Genomic DNA, 23239 nt, shown 5'->3' with positions numbered 1-23239 from the left:
ACACAAAACTTTTAAGATGCCTTGGCGAATCATACATTTTTTCATGGCATTTCAAGGCTTGCATGGATTTGTACCTGGGCGAATTATACATTCTTTTTCTGGAAATAAACACTAAAGTACACAAAACTTTTAATAGTCCAGAAATATATTTTCATCACAGTCAATAAACTACTGTTAACATGGCGGTTGCGCATGATACAACACCCATCAGTAATTAGACACTTGCTAATATTTAAACAGCTTTACGTATGAAGGTCGGATACCCGGCATACATCTGTACCACACAAGTATGATACCCTGCATAAATCTGTACCACACTGTATGATACTCTGCATAAATCCGTATCACACAGGTATGATACCCTGCATAAATCTGTAACACACAAGTATGATACCCTGAATAAATCTGTACCACACAGGTATGATACTCGGCATAAATCTGTACCACACAAGCATGATACCCTGCATACATCTGTACCACACAAGTATTATACCCTGCATAAATCTGTACCACACAAGTATGATACCCTGCATATATCTGTACCACACAAGTATGATACCCTGAATATATCTGTACCACACAAGTATGATACCCTGCATACATCTGTACCACACAAGTATGATACCCTGCATATATCAATACCACACAAGTACGATACCCTGCATACATCTGTACCACACAGGTATGATACCCTGCATAAATCTGTACCACACATGTATCATACCCTGCATACATCTATACCACACAAGTATGATACCCTGCATAAATCTGTACCACACAAGTATGATATCCTGCATAAATCTGTACCACACAAGTATGATACCCTGCATAACTCTGTACCACACACGTATGATACCCTGCATAAATCTGTACCAGACAGGTATGATACTCTGCATAAATCCGTATCAGACAGGTTTTATGCCTTACATAAATCTGTACCACACAGGTATTATACCCTGCATAAATCTGTACCACACAGGTATGATACCCTGCATACATCTGTACCACACCGGTCTAATACCCTGCACAAATCTGTTTACACAGGTATGATACCCTGCATAAATCTGTACCACACAGGTATGATACTCTGTATAAATCTGTTTACACCGGTCTTATACCCTGCATAAATCTGTTTACACCGGTCTTATACCCTGCATAAATCTGTACCACACAGGTATGATACCCTTCATACATCTTGTCATACACACACTGAAAAAATATTTCATGAAATAGTTATACGCAGGCTTAGTTTCTGTTCTAAAGGAGAGTGTCTGATCCTTGGCGTATAGGATGTCTTATCCTTGGCGTATAGCATGTCTGATCCTTGGCGTATAGGATGTCTGATCCTTGGCGTATAGGATGTCTTATCCTTGGCGTATAGCATGTCTTATCCTTGGCGTATAGCATGTCTGGTCCTTGGCGTGTAGGATGTCTGATCCTTGGCGTATAGCATGTCTGATCCTTGGCGTATAGCATGTCTGGTCCTTGGCGTATAGGATGTCTGATCCTTGGCGTATAGGATGTCTGGTCCTTGGCGTATAGCATGTCTGGTCCTTGGCGTATAGGATATCTGATCCTTGGCGTATAGGATGTCTTATCCTTGGCGTATAGCATGTCTTATCCTTGGCGTATAGCATGTCTGGTCCTTGGCGTGTAGGATGTCTGATCCTTGGCGTATAGCATGTCTGATCCTTGGCGTATAGCATGTCTTATCCTTGGCGTATAGCATGTCTGGTCCTTGGCGTATAGCATGTCTGATCCTTGGTGTATAGGATGTCTGGTCCTTGGCGTATAGCATGTCTGGTCCTTGGCGTATAGCATGTCTGATCCTTGGCGTATAGGATGTCTTATCCTTGGCGTATAGCATGACTGGTCCGTGGCGTATAGCATGTCTGATCCTTGACGTATAGAATGTCTGATCCTTGACGTATAGGATGTCTGGTCCTTGGCGTAAAGGATGTCTGGTCCTTAGCGTACACAATTTCTGGTCCTTAGCGTATAAAATGTTTGGTCCTTAGCGTATAAAACGTCTGGTCCTTAGCGTATAGCATGTCTGATCCTTAGCGTATAAAATGTCTGGTCCTTAGCGTATAAAATGTCTGGTCCTTAGCGTATAAAATGTTTGGTCCTTAGCGTATAAAACGTCTGGTCCTTAGCGTATAGCATGTCTGATCCTTAGCGTATAAAATGTTTGGTCCTTAGCGTATAAAACGTCTGGTCCTTAGCGTATAGCATGTCTGATCCATAGCGTATAAAATGTCTGGTCCTTAGCGTATAAAATGTCTGGTCCTTAGCGTATAAAATGTCTGGTCCTTAGCGTATAAAATGTCTGATCCTTAGCGTATAAAATGTCTGGTCCTTAGCGTATAGCATGTCTGATCCTTAGCGTATAAAATGTCTGGTCCTTAGCGTATAAAATGTCTGGTCCTTAGCGTATAAAATGTCTGATCCTTAGCGTATAAAATGTCTGATCCTTAGCGTATAAAATGTCTGGTCCTTAGCGTATAAAATGTCTGGTCTGGTGAGGCCGAACTCCTTAATTTTGTTCCTATATTTACCATGATCTGGACTTCCCAGACTGCGTGATTGTTGTTATTGCTGTAGGGTTTAACGCCATTTTTCAGCACACGATAGGCTATACATGGCGGCTAGTATTAATGGTTGAGGAAGAACCCGGAAAAACCCCAAAAAGAACCACCGACTCTCGGAAAGCTACCGGCAAGCTTTCTCTCATACCCACTTTAGCCGAATCCGAGACTCTAACCCACGCAGACAGAGGTGAGATGGCAGTGATCCGTAACGGAGAGCGCTTTAGACCACTCGGCCACTCGGGGCCCCTCCAGACTGCGTGGTAAACTTGCAGTTATCTATTAGACCCCTTACACACACACACACACACACACACACACACACACACACACACACACACACACACAAAAGAAGCTCCATTCAATGTGGAATGCGTGTAACAAACCAATATTTGTAAACCTGTTTGTCTTCGAAAAAGTCGTAGCCATCTTCTGATTACGGCATCATCATGCCTGCGGCGATAAAGCTGACTTTATGCTAATATTAAACAAAATAAGATTATATGATTGTTTCGAAGAATAATATGAAATTTTTTTATGTCTAAAATTAAGATAGAAATTGCTATTTTTGTTGTCATTATGTTTTGAAGTATTTTGGTCAAATATCACATCGCCTGTTAGCGCTCCAAAAATGCATGGTTCGTCATTCTGTTTGTCACGTAACAGAGGATATCACTTGACAATCCTCAATACAGAATGCATAGTTCGTCATTCTGTTTGTCACGTAACAGAGGATATCATTTGACAATCCGCAATACAAAATGCATAGTTCGTCATTCTGTTTGTCACGTAACAGAGGATATCATTTGACAATCCGCAATACAGAATGCATAGTTCGTCATTCTGTTTGTCACGTAACAGAGGATATCATTTGACAATCCGCAATACAGAATGCATGTGCCATATTAAAAGTCAAAAGTTAAAGATTTCATTGTGTTCTACACACACACACACACACACACACACACACACACACACACACATACATACATGCATACATATACACATACCCTAACATACATACATACATACATACATACATACATACATACATACATACATACATGCATGCATGCATGCATGCATGCATACATACATACATACATACATACATACATACGTATACCCATACCCTAACATACATACATACATACATACATACATACATACATACATACATACATACATACATACATACATACATACATACATACATACATACATACATACTGGTTGTACGACTTGGAATATGCAATTTATTTCGGTATTTTATCGATTTTACAGGGAACAAATAGTAGCCATACAGAAATATGTTGAAACACGCCATACAGAAATATGCTGGAATACGCCATACAGAAATATGCTGAAATACGCCATACAGAAATATGTTGAAATACGCCATACAGAAATATACTGAAATACGCCATACAGAAATATGTTGAAATACGCCATACAGAAATATACTGAAATACGCCATACAGAAATATACTGAAATACGCCATACATAAATATGTTGAAATACGCCATACAGAAATATGTTGAAATACGCCATGCAGAAATATACTGAAATACGCCATACAGAAATATACTGAAATACGCCATACAGAAATATACTGAAATTTGCCATACAGAAATATGCTAAAAGCACGATTACATATATTATTTAAATGAATCAGACTATTTTCCAAGTGGGAAAGTGATGAGCGATGAAAATAGTGTCAACTTATTGCGTCATATTGTCTGGAGTATTTTTGATCCTTGCACAGATTCAATTAGGCTCCGATTTTAATCTTTTTCTTTAATATTATCAGCTTTCATAGCCAGAGTATAATACATTAATCGCAACGTGCATAAAAATATATCCTTGAATTAAAATTAGTTTCCATTGAGTAGACCCTCATTTGGAAATTTTCATTACAAATGACACAAATGCCAGAACTACATATGGGTGCACTTGATTGATGTTATTGTCTGATAAGTGAAATGGCTTTTAATGTTCTATGAATTACGTCCTTGTGTCAATAACCTAACTATAAGGCAAGTTGTTAAGAAAGAGTCAGCGGAGATATTGTGCTTTAACTAAATTTAGTACAGACGGATGAACAATGTCGTAGTATGATACTTTCAGTCTGGAAAAGGGGAGATGGAGGGACGTGCGTATATAAATGTTAAGAAAGTCTTTCAGTCCACAATTAAGATTTATCGTAATGAGTATCACGCTGGAATCGTTAATTTATCTGAAAAGTATCATATATAACAATATCCTTTTTTAAATAAATACTTCATGGGCTTTCTAAGATGAGTTTTTTTTTGAGTGTAAAAGTGTCTCCAGGCAAGTGTTAATGTCACTTCGACACGATGCAAGCCTTAATCAGTGTACGATGATCTTGATTATACAGTATCAATGGGAATGTAGAATTCATGATCCTTTATTAATTGAAACAGTGCGACAGACGTCTCTCATTCGAAGACAGATTCCAGCAGTTCAATTATTGCCTGCTGACTGTCCTGATAGACTGTTATGGTTCTAAATATTGCTGATTTTGCATTCTAAACTAAAAGTACGACCACAAATATATTCAATTCCTAATTCTACAAACTGCAAATATGAACGAAATCGTTTGATTAAATAAAATGCTACGTAAAGCAGTTTGTTCTTTAATACACTTTGAACCTCACAGACAGGATCTAGACTTAAAGAAATGCTTGATCCTTAATGAATCATGGCACTTTCTTTGGTTGTTTACTGTCTCTGGTTTCCAATGTAATCTCGTGGTTTATAGATGGATCAGCAATATAAACCAACCGAACTTGTTCATCTCAACCTTTTAAACTTTTCCATTTTGTAAATATTAAGGTATTATAGTATTCTGTGTGTGTGTGTGTGTGTGTGTAATTTTTGATTTTTAACGCAGCTGTAACAATTTATCAGTCACATAGCTACGATGTCTACAGTGTGTCAGTTTATAGTGATGTCTAGCACTGGGGCATCATGCCGTAGACATATAACATCTTGTCCCATCAACATTATCCTGAAACCAGGCCTACCCGTCATAACACTAACCTCTTAATGCTGAGCGCAAAGCGAGGCAACTGCTAGCACCATTTTTGTAAGTCTTTGTTGTGATTCGGCTGGGGTTAGCTTACTGAATTCGTGACTGAGAAGGTGCTAATTCGAATCCTACTAAGGTAATTGTACTTTTGGTTGGGAAGAAGCCTATCCATTTATGTATATATATATATATATATATATATATATATATATATATATATATATATATATATATATATATATATATATATATATATATACTTCTGTGCCGTATATAACCAAACCAACTCAAACCAAATCATCGATTGTCTATTCTCTCTATCAGCAATAACTACACACCAAACCAAACTCAAACCAAATCATCGATTGTCTATTCTCTCTATCAGCAATATACACACCAAACCAAACTCAAACCAAATCATCGATTGTCTATTCTCTCTATCAGCAATAACTACACACCAAACCAAACTCAAACCAAATCATCGATTGTCTATTCTCTCTATCAGCAATAACTACACACCAAACCAAACTCAAACCAAATCATCGATTGTCTATTCTCTCTATCAGCAATAACTACACACCAAACCAAACTCAAACCAAATCATCGATTGTCTATTCTCTCTATCAGCAATAACTACACACCAAACCAAACTCAAACCAAATCATCGATTGTCTATTCTCTCTATCAGCAATAACTACACACCAAACCAAACTCAAACCAAATCATCGATTGTCTATTCTCTCTATCAGCAATAACTACACACCAAACCAAACTCAAACCAAATCATCGATTGTCTATTCTCTCTATCAGCAATAACTACACACCAAACCAAACTCAAACCAAATCATCGATTGTCTATTCTCTCTATCAGCAATAACTACACACCAAACCAACTCAAACCAAATCATCGATTGTCTATTCTCTCTATCAGCAATAACTACACACCAAACCAAACTCAAACCAAATCATCGATTGTCTATTCTCTCTATCAGCAATAACTACACACCAAACCAAACCAACTCAAACCAAATCATCGATTGTCTATTCTCTCTATCAGCAATAACTACACACCAAACCAAACTCAAACCAAATCATCGATTGTCTATTCTCTCTATCAGCAATAACTACACACCAAACCAACTCAAACCAAATCATCGATTGTCTATTCTCTCTATCAGCAATAACTACACACCAAACCAAACTCAAACCAAATCATCGATTGTCTATTCTCTCTATCAGCAATAACTACACACCAAACCAACTCAAACCAAATCATCGATTGTCTATTCTCTCTATCAGCAATAACTACACACCAAACCAAACTCAAACCAAATCATCGATTGTCTATTCTCTCTATCAGCAATAACTACACACCAAACCAAACCAACTCAAACCAAATCATCGATTGTCTATTCTCTCTATCAGCAATAACTACACACCAAACCAAACTCAAACCAAATCATCGATTGTCTATTCTCTCTATCAGCAATAACTACACACCAAACCAACTCAAACCAAATCATCGATTGTCTATTCTCTCTATCAGCAATAACTACACACCAAACCAAACTCAAACCAAATCATCGATTGTCTATTCTCTCTATCAGCAATAACTACACACCAAACCAAACTCAAACCAAATCATCGATTGTCTATTCTCTCTATCAGCAATAACTACACACCAAACCAACTCAAACCAAACCATCGATTGTCTATTCTCTCTTTCATTAATAACTACATTCAAGCCTGCTGTTGCTTTCCCAAACAATCACTCTAACAAATGCCATTCAGTTATTGTTAAGCTTTTGCGATAATATTCATATCTTCAGTGTTTCAGGATAACGCTCAACATTATCATGGTACGTAGATATTTGTTTGTTATAATTGGGATGTATTCATGCATACATTGCTTTTTAAAATATGTGGGTGGTAGATTAAAGAAAAGTTAGTTATGCTGTGCCCCATTCAAAAACAGAATATTGTAACAATTACTTATTATTACATGAAAATACAGCCATTTCCAGAATGTACAGGCAGAATATTGGTCTTTGTAGACAGAAATACACAAACTGTAACCAGACATATATGACGTTGCAAAGGTGAGCGTTTGTCTATCAGTAAAATGCATATGAATTATTAATAACACACTTTAACTCAATATGGTTTTCATCATTCAATGGATATGATATATTTTGCACTGACTACAGCATTTCTCAATTTACTATGTCCTATGAATAATTTAAAGAAACGTAATATGTGCTAGGACTTCTACTTCAATTTACGTAATGAGGTTTGAGGTAAAATATAACAGATGTTGCTTCTGGCCAGGAAGTAGCATTCATTTTTACATTCGTGTTTATTATTATTATTATTATTATTATTATTATTATTATTATTATTATTATTATTATTATTATTCATTAGGAATAGCTCAATTTAAAGTTTTAAAAAAATACAACATAAACGATGTAACGTTTAATAAGATAGTTTGATAACGTCTAGAATTACTTTCCCTGAAAGTATTGCCTTTAAAGCCATAACTACAAAACCTACCAGTCAAGTTAGAAGGGCTGGTACCATAAAGTACTGTAAAGCAAAAACAAAAAAACAAAAGGTTGGTGCTGTATATATTTTACAGTAAAATTAGAAAGGGAGAGGTGAACCGAGTTCTGGTTTAACTAGATTCCACGTACAGCATATGAGGATTAATCGGGTATCAAGCCTGGTCTGTTGATCTCTGAATCAGGTATTATCTTATACCAAACATCCAAACAGATCTTGTAAGCAGGATCTCGAACTTTTGAATTTTTTCCCCGTTGTAGATTGAAGATCGGCCGGTCTCTGGTAAGGGGTAGATATATTTAAGACCGGCAGGTCTCTAGCAAGGGATCGGTAGCGTGATGTTACATATGAATTATGATTGGTTGAGTACGTGGATTTAGTTAACTAAAATCATCAAACAAGCTGTAGTAAAATAATACCTATTGGTCAATCTCGAGGCGTACCGAATAACAGCCTAATTAGCCTCCATTCATTGATAATTAACATGACAGTTTGAAGTGTCAGATAATCAAGTCACAATACGGAGACACTTTTCAGGATGACATGGTCAGGATTGCTTTATTTCCAAATTTCTTTATGTAACCAAAATTTACTCAAAGGTGCTGATTTTACCGTATCCGTATTGCATGTATTTGGATACAGTAGTGGTGAATGAAACGTTTATTGTGGCAATGCGTTGTGTTGAGCATATTGGACATGACTGTACTATTCAAGAACAGACCTTCAAAGTCACATTTCCTATACATTTGTCGGTGAATTACTTCACTAATTGGCTTTCGTGTCACACTGTTTTGTCATGTGAAGTAATAAGAGAGAGACAAGATGTGCTCTAATTCTTTTCTGAAATGTGACCAGTACAGGCATACAGAGAATGCTAGCAAGTATGATTGCTTTTGTTTATTATATGTACTTTATCAGAACGGTGTTTAACATGCAATAAATTCATGGATGTATTCCAATATATATATATATATATATATATATATATATATATATATATATATATATATATATATATATATATATATATATATATATATATATATATATATAATTTTAAATTACGCTTTCGAAAAAATAGCCACATTTATTCGCCACGAAAACTTTTATGTTAAATCAAACTAGCATTCTTCACCCTTTGGTCTTTTCTCTTTTAAAAAACGAATGATAAAGCTCAAAAACTAGTACTTATTCTGGATGGTGTTATAGATATACTGTTATTCAAAATGTGTGGGTGAGAGGACAAACAATTTAGTCAAACGATACTTAAGTTTCCTGGAAATTGTGTCTCACCTTAGATCTATCTCAGTTTTTTAAATATATTTATTTCATGTTCATCTATTACAATTTTAAAATAGAGGAAATGTAAAACTTAGGCCTCGTTCCGTCTACGCAAAATTTATTTATGTAAAGACCTAATGCCCTTGCGGTTTGTAAAATGTAGCGGCAGATTTTACCACAAAATAATACAACTGGAATTTCCTCTGCTTTTTCCATATCATGCTAGAAAGAAACAACAATTTTTGATGCCAATAATGACCATTTTGAATTGACCTCACGACCGTGGTTGTTTTTACGATAGAATAATGTCAAAACGTCACAATGAATAAATGGACTCACAGCACCAATAGCGAGGCAAGAAACTGAAACCAAATGATTTCTATTTTTTTTTCATCACAAAGTTGCTGGAATAACATTAAAAATTAAACGTGCTGATATTTCGTTGATTGTTGAAACGTTGTCGAGTGTTGTTTTCAATTACTGTCCTGTTATAAAACTTTTTTTCGGAGCTTGCATACCAATTTGGCAAATATCACTACAATTACACGTGTCTCTCTGTCAGAGATTCGAAGTTATTCAACTCGCATCGAAAAGCCACGACGATGTTCCGAGTGTAAATAACAGTCTCGGTAAGAACGATAACATGCTTGCTTTCTCTGACATAAATATATCAACTGTAATGAGACAGGTCTGACACTGCACGCAGATTATTAATATCTTATGTACGCTTAACACAGGTTTCATCATTCAATGAATATGCTAATTTCCAACCCTTACTAGTTATGTCATTTCCACACCATTTCAAAATTAGGCAATTTATCATGTCCAGTTCATTGTTTGAAAGAAACACAATATCGTCATGATTTCTATTTCGACTACCATCACAAATTTTAAAGCAATATATAACAGACATTGTGTCTGGCCAGGCAGTATTTGAGGTAATTACCATTTTGGACAGGAAAATTTAAGGTCATTATCATATAGGACAGAAGCATCTGAAGTTATTGCGATTTTGGACAAGAAGCATTTGAGGTAATTACCATTTTGGACAGGGAACATTTGAGGTCATTACTATTAGTAAGGGACTTATGCCGCCCCCCCCCCCATTACTACTCCCATTTTGGACAGGAAGTATTTTTTGAGGTTATTACCATTTTGACAGGAAGTATATGAGGTTATTACCACTTTGGACAATGTATATGCACAGTGGCCCGAGGGAGTAATCCTCACAATGAGGTCTTGTAACATATAAGTACAATACTAAATTTTTAAAAAATCAAATATATTAACAACAGCAAATCTGGTGAAGAAAACAAAATGTTTTTTTTCTTCTAATATTGATCAGCTTGTGAAGTCATAGCAGGAAAAGTATATATTACTTGGAGGTAGACTTTATAATGCTAGCAATAGCTGGTACGAAAACGGCTTTGGTGTCTCTAAAATTGATACAAATAGCAATAGCTGGTACGAAAACGGCTTTGGTGTCTCTAAAATTGATACAAATAGCAATAGCTGGTACGAAAACGGCTTTGGTGTCTCTAAAAGTGATACAAATAGCAGTAGCTGGTACGAAAACGGCTTTGGTGTCTCTAAAATTGATACAAATAGCAGTAGTTGGTACGAAAACGGCTTTGGTGTCTCTAAAATTGATACAAATAGCAGTAGTTGGTACGAAGACGGCTTTGGTGTCTCTAAAATTGATACAAATAGCAGTAGTTGGTACGAAAACGGCTTTGGTTTCTCTAAAATTGATACAAATAGCAGTAGCTGGTACGAAAACGGCTTTGGTGTCTCTAAAATTGATACAAATAGTAGTAGATGGAATGAAAACGGTTTTTGTGTATCTAAAATAATCATAAATGATAGCATGATAAATGTCTGTTGGGTTTCAAAAATTCATAAAATATATAGTAGGCTGAGGCTGGCTGTCGAGGACAAAACATCCTTGAAATTAGGCGGCTTATTTTCGAGATTGGCGTAATTTCAGATTATATATATATATATATATATATATATATATATATATATATATATATATATATATATATATATATATATATATTATTTCATACCGTTTTTAATAATGATTTTCTGTAAATGAGTTATTTAAAAATTTAAAAATCAACCTAATTTATATACATCAATAAAAAAAATACTGTTTGATTATAGATGTATGATCGAATGTAGAGAATACTTATAAATTTAAGAAACATAGACGACTTGAAATAATTATTATTGAAGCCCAATATAATATGTTTTAAAAGTAAATTCTCAAAATGTAATACGGACCTTTTATTATCGCATGTTATAGAGCACTACCGGAAACTTGTAAAGTTAAAATGGTTTATCTATTTATTTATGTTATTTGAGAGGATTATGTTAAGCTACTTTCATAGCATATTGAAACTAAACATGCATTCAGATACAATCTGAATAACCTAGCTGGTGAAAAAGATAATTTTGAAATTGCAAATGTAAGTCAAACAGTATATCAACTAAGTACACATCACTATACTTGAATGAAAACCTTCTCATCAGAAGTTTGACATATGGCGGTTTAGTTTTTGATCCCAAATACATTTTATTATTAATTGAAAGCAGGAATTGATATAACCTTCTTACCTTAGGATTCTTGTCTTTCACACACAACGTTCTCTGTTGCCGGGATGGGATTTGACTTCAGCGTCTGTATGGGAATGCTGCTAGATTCTGCGCACGATCCAAGCGTTTATGTAGCTTCTGGAGTTGGGCGGGAGTATTAATTATTTACCAACCAACCAGGCTTGTCAGAACCAATAGGCATTTCAGTATTTCGCATATACTGTGGGAGTAAATGAGCTTATTCCATTAAAATGACATTGATTTGTTTGATACTGAATGGGTAATTTTCAGTAACTTGATAGCATGAGTTTTCGTTATTTGAAAACGTGGTCTGATGCATTAATCGGTCCATCCGCACTTCGATTTGATATCGGAGATTACTAGTACCAATTCACTATTACATTTTTCAATGATAATGGTAACATAAACAATATGTCTATCCCAAACAAATCTTTGAATCTTCAATGCATCATTTGACAGGCACATATCTAAATTTATTATATCAAATAAATATTATCAGCAAAATTGTCTTTTAGCCACCTCATTTACCTTGGAAAGCAACTTCTTGTATAGAAGCAACTCAGTCGCATCTGGGATTTACTATACTAAAAACTTCTAAGGATACTCCATTGTTGCATTATTGGATCTTAATTATTATGGTTTAATTTACTGGCACAGAGACCTAATACGTTTTGTCAGAGCTTGAAAATGTCGTAATCAAACTTCATTCGTACTACCCTAGTATCATCCATATAGTGCACATCAAAATCAAAAATACAAGGTATGTATTGGGACACTGCTTGGAGTGAGACGGAGAAAGCAATCATTGAAATGTCAGTTTTTTTTCTGTAGCTTTTTTTATTGTAAAAAGTATCTCTTGAAATGCCGTTTGTTTCAGACACAGCTTTCAGCTTGTAAAAGAAAACCTCACTTGCATGGACGTAATGATTTCATTGTTGTTAGATCAGCAGGATTTTGGAGAGGTCTTGGAGAGATTTTAGAGGGGTTGTAGAGAGGTATTGGAAGGGTTTTGAAAAGGTTTCATGACGGATTTGGAGGGGTTTTACAGAAGTTGTGGAGAGGTTTAAGACAGATTTTTGATGGACTTAAGAGCGGTTTTGCGAGTTTTTAGAAAGGACCTGTCCAAAACATGTTTTTATTTTAAAACAAATATCAAACTTTACAAATTAGGATTTTAAAAAATATAGTGTATTAAATCAAGCCTTTTTCCAACCTATAAAAACGATTTAAATATATGAGTCAATTGAAGACACTGAACTAATGTAAATATTACATGTCTCACTGACATACAGTGTATATTATGTTAACTGACTTTTCATACCATGCATATGACATTGACTTACTTTTCTCAATGCATATGACATTGACTTACTTGTCTCATTGTATATGACATTGTCTTACTTGCCTCAATGCATATGACATTGACTTACTTGTCTCAATGCATATGGCATTGACTTACTTATCTGAATGCATATGGCATTGCCTTACTTGTCTCAGTGCATATGACATTGACTTACTTTTCTCAGTGCATATGACATTGACTTACTTGTCTCATTGTAAATGACATTGATTTACTTGTCTCAGTGCATACGACATTGACTTACTTGTCTCAATGCATATGACATTGACTTACTTGTCTCATTGCATATGACATTGACTTACTTGTCTCAATGCATATGACATTGACTTACTTGTCTCATTGCATATGACATTGACTTACTTGTCTCAATGCATATGGCATTGACTTATAATAATATCAAATGACACTAAAATAACCGATTTTTGACAGTAAGGATAGCATAAAATCGCGCCACCCTAGGCGGTAACAGTAAAGCTGCATATCCGGGTTGATGCGTTTGGCTCGGTTGGTTCAAAATAACAAAAACACTCTGCATGATTTTAAAGAGTTAGACAAAGAAAACGCGTTTATATTTCGTCTTAATACCTTGTTTTGAGTTCTATGCATTGTCTTCAATATTAGACTATTATTTGAACACAAAAACAAAACCTTTCTGTCTCGATGCAAATCCGTAATTATTCACAATTAGCCAAGAGAGAAACAGTTTTACAGCAGTACGTTTGAATTGTAAATAAACGTTTATTACAGTTATTGACGGACAACTAGCCCCATTTTCTCTTTTTTTTCTTTCTTTCTTTTGGATGTGGGAAGGAGGGGATATACAGGGTGGTGGTGAATCTGATAATTCTCAAGTGAAACATCTTTCCATATTACAAAGATTAACATATTGACTACTAATGTAGGTGTGTCCATCTCCAATTCCATCCGTATTTGACTGAAATAAACCATTTCATCCTGACTCAAAATTTGTGCAAATCTCGTTAAGAGATTTGCATACTTTCCAAAAAAGTATACAATATTATGTTTGCCTAGTTTTATCCCGTTTGAGGCACGAAACTACCACTAGGTGGGATTTAATTATAGCTGATAACCCTTACACCACGAAGGAAATGAACACGTTCTGTTACTCCCATGTGCCATTAGAATCTATTTTTAACACTGACCTTTGCTTTTCTTGCTTGTCAATATATTTTGTTACCACTCGTAGCGTGTCTGAGATTTCGGAACAATCGACATATGGGGGTCTGTACCTTGGACTTCGTGCCAAACAGTGTCTGATAGATGTGACTCACTGTACTCATATAAAAGAGCGAATCGTAAAGCCATAACGTAGCTTTTATCATATCGCTACGATGTCTGCAGTGTGACAGTTTATAGTAATGTCTAGCACTGGGGCATTATGCCCCAGACACGTATCATCATGTCCCACCAAGTCAGATAATCCTGATACCTGGCCGACCAGCCCTGACACTAACCTTTTCATGCTGAGCGCCAAGCCAGGCAGCTGCTTGTACCCTTTAAAAAAATCTTTGGTGTGATTTGGCCGTGGTTTGAACAAGCGACCTCCTGCATCCTTGACGGACGTTCTAACCACTAAACCACCGGAGCCGTCGCCACGAAAATGAGCTCGGCAAGAACATAAGAGAGAGGAAACCAAAAATATATGGCATGTTGAACGAATGGAAGAGACTTCTTTGCTTTGATCATTTGAGGAAGTTGACAGCACTTAAGCTTGCTTAAATCGTGCAAGTTTGTTATGTAAATATCAATTATGGGTATTACTATTCCTGATTATATGATTGGGCAGAAAGTTACACCATCCGAGTCGAATCTCATGTCGACTGACACTGAACGTGACCAGAAAGTGTTACCCTCTGAGTCGAATCTCATGTCGACTGACTGACACTGAACGTGACCAGAAAGTGTTACCCTCTGAGTCGAATATCATTTCGTCTGACAATGAACGTGGCCAGAATTACAGATTTTGTGAAATTGCCGATGCAAACAAAGCGGCAAACCTGTCTCAGGACTGACAGTGATTTCTACAAGATTCAGTTTTTAAAAAAACATCCAAGTATGTTGCAGAGCAACCAGTAGAACAGTACATTGTTTTGTAAGGAAAATAATGTAGATATGTTATATCCGATCTAAAATAAAAAAAATAATAAAAAATATAAACAACAAAAACCACAAATAATTTATTTAATTTTACAAGATAGTTTGAATGGTGTACTTCAAAGATAAAAGCATAAAACAGTCGATAAAATCGCGTCAAAATAGGATGATACGATGGCAGTACCTTCGTTGCATCGCATTATATCGCCCCATCACTTCGTATTTATAATATATCCCATGTTGTGAAACAAAAGCAATATTCAGAAAAATACATACATCTGGTTTTGAAGGAAAATAAATGAATATACTTGAACGGTCTACCACAACGGGACAATTCTTTAAATAGGTTTCCTCTTCACACAGTGTTATTTAATAAAGAGTTTCCAGAAACATTTTCATAAAAAGTTACAAGCAAAATACAACACAAAAAATGAACTCCAACTTTTCGGCAAGTGTCAAAGCTATAAAGCCAGGGACGGACCTAAGCTTTCCAGGGACGGACCTAAGCTTTCCAGGGCCCATATCACTGAAAATATGTTAGTGCGCCTTTTCCTCCTACAAAATGTGACCCCCAACCCCAACCCCAATATTAAAAGCTATAAAGGTTGGAAAATACCGGTGCTGCCATCATTCCAAATCAAAATACTCGTACATACAATTCGAAATGGTCAAATATAATTCATTCAATTTTATCATCAACAATTACTTTGAATTATTTTCTTGTGCCCCTGTAGGGCTTGTGCCCTAATCATATGCTTAGTGTGCTGAATGGGTAATCCGGCTCTGGTCAGAGCCGTGTGTTTCGTAGCTTCTTATCGTGTAAATATTACAAATAACTAATGTGTATGTTAAAATAGTGTGACTTTTTGACTTATCTATTGTTATTTGGGTTGATAAATATCGGTACTAAACAAAACATATGAAGTTGTATCTACCCAAATTACATGAAATATATTTTATCGCATTAATAGGTTTTCGCAAACCTATTAAGTTACAATAAATTAATTATGCAAATGGTTTATTTCGAACATCTATTATAAGAATTTGTTCTTTTTACATCCAACCGGATTTATGTCCGACAGAAAGTTTCGAAAGAACCATTACAATTATCTAATTATCTGATTTAGAGAGTCCAGGTTATTCGACTCGCATCGGAAAGAGACGATGCACAAAACAACTGTTTTACAGATACCCGGATGTCAAACGTCTTTGAGATTTTGTTTTCTTCGTCAATTTTCTGCCATTCTGCTTGTTATCATAGTTTATTACATCGTTACAGCAAGCCTTACACGTAAGGCATAAAATGAACAATTCATTGCTACAAAACAGAATAGACTGATTAAACGTGACTGCAAATTTGTTCGCATTGTCTATGATTAAATTAAATGGTCACTATGGTTTCACGTCCTTCCTACTTAGTTGTGTACGCCGCAAATTATATGTATTACAGTCACATTATGGGATAGTCCTTACTGTATTTATGCATACACTTGGACTCTTAACCTAATGACTTATTCCTTCCCCTTTACTGGTTAGTCTTGGTCACCAACATCCTTTCAATTATTGTGACAGAACATACCTCGTAGTTCTTGCAGAAAAGTCATGGTGTCGCAGTACTAAACCTCGTGGTTGAGAAACAGCTACTCCTCGTTCATCAGTTATAATCACGTTGCTGTCGACGCGATGCAATTAATAAATTATACCTAATCTTACATTCTTAATGAAAGTTCCCATCTCTGAGCGGATCCGCGTAGCTTGGAGTTCCGTTGAAGCCTTTCAGAGCTTTGGATAATGGCAGACTTATCATTGCAACAAATATATGCGACAAATTTTATTTAAAATTACCTACTGCAGTCAAAACAATCTGGATGTCAGGGCGCTTCGGTTTGCAGGAAAAATAACAGTATACGACATTTTCTAATTGCTATAGATATCTCTAGTTAAATAAGACAGATGTAGCCACACCCAAAACATGTACTCTGATTCCAGAAAATGCTCATATCCAAACAATTAATCCTGATTCCTGAAAATATACACACCCAAGACATTGAAACTGATTCCAGAAATATACACACCCAAGACATTGAAACTATTTCCAGAATTTACATGAAAAACACCACATAATCTCTTCTTATAAACGGGCATTCACATAGCTTTTAAAAGACTCTAAACTTTAAAAATATTCAACTGTACTAACTCTTGATTCCATAAAAATCATACCAATGTACTAAAACATAAAAATCACACCAATGGACTAATATCCAAAAAATCATACTAATGTACTAATAACCATATAAAATCAAACCAATGTACTAAAACATAAAAATCACACCAATGTACTAATAAAAATAAACATCACACCAAAGTATTAAAACAAAAATCAGAGCAATGTACTAATAACCATAAATATCACATCAGTGTACTAAAACATAAAAATCACACTAATGTATTAAAACATAAAAGTCACACCAATGTATTAATAAAAATAAACATCGCACCAAAGTACTAAAACAAAAAATCACACCAATGTACTAATAACCATAAATGTCACACCAGTGTATTAAAACATAAAAATCACACCAATGGACTAAAACATAAAAATCACACCAATGGACTAATAACCAAAAAATCATACTAATGTACTAATAACCATATAAAATCAAACCAATGTACTAAAACCTAAAAATCACACCAATGTATTAATAACAATAAACATCACACCAAAGTACTAAAACAAAAATCACACCAATGGACTAATAACGACAAAAATCACACCAATGTACTAATAACCATAACAATTATATCAAAGTACTAAAACATAAAAATCACACCAATAGACTAATAAACATAAAAATCACACCAATGTACTAATAACCATAAAAATCACACCAATGTACTAAAACAAAAAAAAAATCACACCAATGTACTAATAACCAATAAATCACACCAATGGACTAATAACCATAAAAATCACACCAATGAACTAATAACCATAAAAATCACACCAATTTACTAATAACCATAAAAATCATACCAATGTACTAATAACCTTAAAAATCACACCAATGTACTAATAACCATAAAAATCACACCAATGTACTAAAACATAAAAATCACACCAATGTACTAATAACCAAAAAATCAAACCAATTTACTAATAACCATAAAAATCACACCAATGAACTAATAACCATAAAAATCACACCAATTTACTAATAACCATAAAAATCACACCAATGTACTAATAACCTTAAAAGTCACACCAATGTACTAATAACCATAAAAATGACACCAATGTACTAAAACATAAAAATCACACCAATGGACTAATAACCATAAAAATCACACCAATGTACCAAAAATAACCATAAAAATCACACAAATTTACTAATAACCATAAAAATCACACCAAAGTACCAAAACATAACAATCACACCAAAGTACTAAACAAAAATCACACCAAAGTACTAATGACCATAAAAATCACACCAATTTACTAATAACCATAAAAATGACACCAAAGTACTGAAACATAAAAATCACACCAATGGACTAATAACTATAATAATCACACCAATGTACTAATAATAACCATAAAAATCACACCAATTTACTAATAACCATAAAAATCACACCAAAGTACCAAAATATAACAATCACACCAAAGTACTAAAACAAAAAACAAACCAATGGACTAATAATCATAAAAATCACACCAATGTACTAATAACCATAACGATCACACCAGTATACTAATAACCATACAAATCACACCAATGTACTAATAACAATAAAAATCACACCAATGTACTAATAACCATAAAAATCACACCAAAGTACCAAAACATAACAATCACACCAAAGTACTAAAACAAAAAATCACACCAATGGCCTAATAGCCATAAAAATCACACGAATTTATTAATAACCATAAAAATCACACCAAAATACCAAAACATAACAATCACACCAAAGTACTAAAACAAAAAACTACACCAATGGACTAATAACCATAAAAGCACACCAATTTACTAATAACCATAAACATCATACCAAAGTACTAAAACATAAAAATCACATCAATGGACTAATAACCATAAAAATCACACTAATGTACTAATAACCATAAAAAGCACACCAATTTACTAATAACCATAAACATCACACCGAAGTACTAAAACAAAAAATCACACCAATGGACTAATAACCATAAAAATCACACCAATGTACTAATAACCATAAAAATCACACCAATGTACTAATAACCATAAAAAGCACACCAACTTACTAATACCCATAAACATCACACCAAAGTACTAAAACATAAAAATCTCACCAATGTACTAATAACCATAAAAATCACACCAATGTACTAATAACCATAAAAATCACACAAATGTACTAATAACCAAAGAAATCACACCAATTTATTAATAACCATTAACATGACACCAAAGTACTAATAACCATAAAAATGACACCAATGTACTAATAAGCATAAAAATCACACCAATTTACTAATAACCATAAACATCACAACAAAGTACTAATAACCATAAAAATCACACCAATTTACTAATAACCATAAGCATCACACCAAAGTACTAAAACATAAAAATCACACCAATGTACTAATAACCATAAAAATCACACTAAAGTACCAAACCATAACAATCACACCAAAGTATTTAAACTTAAAAATCACAACAAAATACTATAAATATATAAATCACACCTAAGTACTCAAATATAAAAATCACACCAAAGTACTATAACATAAAATCACACTAAAATACTATAAACAAAAAATCAAAGTACTATAAACATACCAATCACACTAAAGTACTAAAACATAAAAATCACACCAAAGGACTATAAACATAAATATCAAACCAAAGGACTCTAAACATAAAATCACACCAAAGTACTATAACATAAAATCAAAGTACTATAAACATACCAATCACACCAAAGTACTAAAACATAAAAATCACACCAAAGGACTATAAACATAAATATCAAACCAAAGGACTCTAAACATAAAATCACACCAAAGTACTAAAACATAAAAATCACTGCAAAGTACTCAAACATAAAAAGTACACCAAAATAGAATGAACTTAAAAACATAGTGTCACGTGTTTAGGCTCTTTTAAACAGTAACAAGGAAATGGTGAAGACAAAAAGCTTTGTAAAATTTAACAAATAATTTATTTCTCTAGAAATGCAGGGTACAAAATGATGAAAAGAACTTACGGTTTTAAGAATCAAATCCCAAAATAGTCCAGGAATAATCCAAGAATTAAATATAAGAAGTCCTAGTTACAAAATGTTCTCGTGAATTTGAGTTTGAGTCCCGAAAAAAATCCAAAATGGAAGGCGATGACGTATTCTGTAGTCAGTATAACACTGAAGTGTCAACAATTCTTTGTTGAACCACAGAAAATAATGTTCCGGTGTTTGAATTCTGTAACTTTCAAATAACTATCTTTGTCCAAGAATTAATTCCGAGCACAAGTATTTCCAGGGGATAATAATCTCTTAGAATCCAAATAATCTGAAGAAAAATTTAAATTAAACTCCAACTGGTCACAACAAAAAGAAAAAACACCTTGACGTCTAAGTATTTAAAAGCCCAACTGAAATTATTTCTCAACACATCACTATTAAATCTGGCTACTACGCAAAACCTTCCGGTAAAACAAGAATTTCAAAATAACAACGTAGAAGCAATTTATATGTCTAAAGTCACGTACTCCCAGTACAGCCTTGATTTCACTCTATGAATCCTACACTAAGAAAAAATATTCAAAAACAAAAAAAAACTTGTTTACTTAAAATCATGAAATAAGGTCATGAATTAGGTCAGCTTTAGATACAAAGTTCTAATATTAGGATTTCGAGAAACTGAACTGAATTTCTGGAAAATATCAAATCCAGTAAATAAAATTACATTACAATATCATGTAGCGGAATATATTTTTTTTTTTAAAAAATAACAAACAAACAATTAAATCAAATCAAATATAAATTAAATCAAATATACATGTGTGTGTGGGGTGTGTGTGTGATTTTGATTTTTAACGTAACTTTAACAATTTTCAGTCATATCACTACGATGTCTGCAATGTGGCAGTTTATAGTGATGTCTAGCACTGGGGCATCATGCCACAGACATGTTGCATGATGTCCCGCCCAGTCACATTATCCTGATACCAGACCGACCAGCCCTAACACTAACCTCTTAGTGCTGAGCGCCAAGCGAGGCAGCTGTTAGTACCATTTGGGTTAAGTCTTGGGTATGACTCGGCCTGGGATCGAAACCATGACCTCCAGCATCCGAGGCGGACGCTCTAACCACTAGGCCACCGGAACGGTTCCAAATATACATAACACATACCAAAATAATATAAATAAAAAAATGACACCACAATAAAATGAACTTAAAAATCAAACCAAAGTACAATGAAGATAAGACAAAATTTGGTTACAGTAAAATCACTGATTCTATTTAAAAATAATACCTCTATTAAAATTAAAATAAATTAGCTTACCCATAGATTGTAAGGGGAGTCCTGATTCCAATTGGTCTGCGTTCAATCTCACTGACCAAAAGTTGATCAAATTGAGAGCAAAAGGAAACCACAAAGAAAGAAGGTTAAATGGACGAGGAGAAGAGATATAAAAAAAGATGTATATTGATTGGGATCCAACACCTCTGTACAATACTGGATTATCATTTATAGACAACACTGTTTTAGCCTTGATGTACAATATTGGATTATCATTTATAGACAACGCTGTATTAGCCTTGATGTACAATACTGGATTATCATTTATAGACAACTCTGTATTAGCCTTGATGTACAATACTGGACTATCATTTATAGTCAACACTGTATTAGCCTTGATGTACAATACTGGTGTACAATACTGGATTATCATTTATAGTCAGCACTGTATTAGCCTTGATGTACAATACTGGATTATCATTTATAGTCAACACTGTATTAGCCTTGATGTACAATACTGGATTATCATTTATAGTCAACACTGTATTAACCTTGATGTACAATACTGGATTATCATTTATAGACAACACTGTATTAGCCTTGATGTACAATACTGGATTATCATTTATAGTCAACACTGTATTAGAATTGATGTACAATACTGGATTATCATTTATAGTCAACACTGTATTAGCCTTGATGTACAATACTGGATTATCATTTATAGTCAGCACTGTATTAGCCTTGATGTACAATACTGGATTATCATTTATAGTCAACACTGTATTAGCCTTGATGTACAATACTGGATTATCATTTATAGTCAACACTGTATTAGCCTTGATGTACAATACTGGATTATCATTTATAGTCAGCACTGTATTAGCCTTGATGTACAATACTGGATTATCATTTATAGTCAACACTGTATTAGCCTTGATGTACAATACTGGATTATCATTTATAGTCAGCACTGTATTAGCCTTGATGTACAATACTGGATTATCATTTATAGTCAACACTGTATTAACCTTGATGTACAATACTGGATTATCATTTATAGACAACACTGTATTAGCCTTGATGTACAATACTGGATTATCATTTATAGTCAACACTGTATTAGAATTGATGTACAATACTGGA

At 34.2% G+C, this 23239-nt stretch overlaps 1 protein-coding gene across 1 annotated transcript in view; it reads right to left on the bottom strand.

Moving 5' to 3' along the window:
* LOC149779654 (uncharacterized) overlaps positions 1-12221 on the bottom strand; it is a 68989-nt gene extending 56768 nt beyond the window's left edge. The window contains exon 1 of the mRNA XM_089940465.1: positions 12107-12221. The gene's annotated coding sequence lies outside the window, so the exon portion shown is untranslated. The remainder of the gene's footprint in view (positions 1-12106) is intronic.
* Positions 12222-23239: the final 11018 nt, after the last annotated feature.

The sequence above is a fragment of the Sinohyriopsis cumingii genome, chromosome 17 (genome assembly GCF_028554795.1).
Source record: "Sinohyriopsis cumingii isolate HCF-2022 chromosome 17, ASM2855479v2, whole genome shotgun sequence".
Lineage (NCBI taxonomy): Eukaryota > Metazoa > Mollusca > Bivalvia > Unionida > Unionidae > Sinohyriopsis > Sinohyriopsis cumingii.
This window is presented reverse-complemented; position numbering and strand designations above follow the sequence as displayed.